Source organism: Phytophthora infestans, genomic scaffold, assembly GCF_000142945.1.
Source record: "Phytophthora infestans T30-4 supercont1.3653 genomic scaffold, whole genome shotgun sequence".
Taxonomy (NCBI): Eukaryota; Oomycota; class Peronosporomycetes; order Peronosporales; family Peronosporaceae; genus Phytophthora; species Phytophthora infestans.
The window spans coordinates 1-2,449 of record NW_003305027.1 but is presented as its reverse complement, the minus strand read 5'-3'; the positions used below and the strand labels follow the sequence as shown (position 1 = coordinate 2,449).

The following is a 2,449-nucleotide window of genomic DNA, read 5'->3' as shown; positions in this document are numbered from 1 at the left end:
TGTCGCATAGGAAGCGTAGGTATGGTTGTGCAAGTCGTAAATGGTCACTTTGGTGGTTTAACATTGTTTCCAGGCCGCGTATGCGCAAATATGGGGTGCGGCGGCTATCTGCACTGCTGTGTATGAAAGGTGTCGGTCTGTGTGGGGTTCCTATCGGAGAGAATACGTATGCTGCGTTGTAGGAGTGAGCTGCTGGCCACACGTTTGTATTGGAGTGCGCCACACCACCCCCCTTTTTGTTTTGTTACTATATAAAGTGTAGCCATCCACCCAGCCAATTCTGAGGGCCAGAAGGGGTATTGGGGGCCATCGTGTGCAGTCTATGGCCACGTATGTGGACATGTGAGTGTGTAAATGTGTTGTACCAATGTATACGAGTGATAAACACTAATAGGTGTGTCGGTCAAAGTCAAATGTAGACGGCCATCTTAGGCTGAAAGCACCATATCCCGTCTGCTCTGTGAAGTTAAGCAGCCTCAAGCTCGGGTAGTACTCGGGTGGGTGAGCACCTGGGAAATCCGGGGTTCTTAGCTAGCGCAATAGACCCTCGATTGTCCTCGAAAATCATGACAGAATCCTCGTTCTTCATTTTGCCGAGTTCACAACGGAATGCCTTAAGCCAGATCGCTTCTTGAGCAGCTTCCGTTAGCGCCATGTACTTCGCCTCCGTCGATGACAGCGCCACCGTGCGCTGCTTCTTGCTTCTCCAACTGGTGCATCCGCCGTTCATCATGAACGCGTAGCTGCTTGTACTGCGTCGAGTCTCGACGTCACCACCCCAATCCGCATCCGAGTAGCCTTGGAGTCCTTCTTCACTTGTTTCTTGAAACTCGATGCCGTGCGTCTTCGTAAACTTGAATGTAACCCAAAGACGCGCCTTGAGTGCCTTGCCAGTGTGCGGGAAAAAAGAGAGGAGCTTTTGTGCACTAAAAGAATAAAAGGGAAAGTGAATGAATTTAATGGGAGCTTAACTCCTGTCCTTACGTCCTAGTCTGCATCCAATCATGTGGGTGCATCCAATCACAAACACTCTGGACTCGTCCCATCATCCTGTTCGTCCAATCATCTGTTCGTCCAATCATCTGTTTGCGCATACATCCGTTTGCGCAATTGACTTACCGTAAACATCGCGGGGTCCTTGGAAACCGGTTTTACTGGTATGCCGAAGCTGGACGAGACGCCTTCTTGACAACACTCCCACTCGACTCGACCGCGCTTGGTGGCTTGATACCCAGCTTGTTGCGAAGATATTCGAACCGCACCGCGGTGATCGGCTTGGTCATTAGATCCGCCTTCATGTCCTTCGGCGAGCAGTACTGCAAGACTTCCTGGCCATCTTCAACCTTCTCGCGCACGAAGTGGTAGCGAATGTCGATGTGCTTGGTGCGCTTGTGAAACTCGGGGTTCTTAGCTAGCGCAATCGACCCTCGATTGTCCTCGAAAATCATGACAGAATCCTCGTTCTTCATTTCGCCGAGTTCACAACGGAATGCCTTAAGCCAGATCGCTTCCTGAGCAGCTTCCGTTACCGCTGTGGTGAAGTGCTTTTTCAGAAATAAGAGAATGGTCCTGACGCGGGGTCACTATCCCGAATCAGTGACAATTTCAAGTGATTATAGAGGATTTGGGTTGTTTGGCACGGGTGCAAGTTGCCTGTGGTGGATTAGCCATGGCGAGCAGCACCCCGTATGGAATGACGATGGATCTGATATGAGCGACGTACGAGAAGGCATGATCCACCAAGACTTACCTCGGATCCACCCTTACCTGGATTCACTAAGATGGATATGGGATATACTATACAAGAGTGGATCGAGTGTGGATCCTATGAAGGAAGGATGGTCGGTGCCCTCTGAAGGTGGATCTAGTAGCCACGGCTAATGAAGAGTCAAGATCCACCGCGAGGTACCCCGGATCCCATACTTCCGAGTTCGGATCCAAGGAGGGAGGATCCCGCCTGGAGGGACCTGGATCCAGGGTATAGGGATGATGGATACAGTGGATCTCGAACTTTCGTGGGACAATGGAGATCACGGACGGTTGCCAGATGATGTTGGATGATTGGAGAGCTCGGATCCACGGCGAGTGTACCATTACAGCGAGGTGGATCCAAGCGACCTGGATCCGGATGAGTGTACCCATAATAGGGTGACCATGATGATTACGTCATATATCCGGTGGATCTGAAGATAACAGAGCTGGGATGATGGGTCAAGGGAAGAAGGGACATGCAGCCGAGCCTGGTAAGGGATTTAGCAGATGAAAGACATAGAAGGTAGAAACCCAGGCAGGTATAGGCTTAAATATCAATACAGACTCCAATTAACACAGTTACACAAAAGTCCTTCCAACGTCAAGAAGAAGAGCACATTGGCGGTAAAACCTAACAGAAATTTCAGAATCGCCATGCAGTCCGACATGAACCCTTTAACATGATCCAACAGACGCT

General features: G+C 50.3%; 1 non-coding gene across 1 annotated transcript; it reads left to right on the top strand.

The window, feature by feature from the left end:
• The first annotated feature begins 422 nt into the window (after positions 1-422).
• On the top strand, positions 423-523 carry PITG_33578. The gene has a single exon (XR_009934969.1). It is a non-coding gene; the product is annotated as an 8S ribosomal RNA (ribosomal RNA).
• Positions 524-2,449: the final 1,926 nt, after the last annotated feature.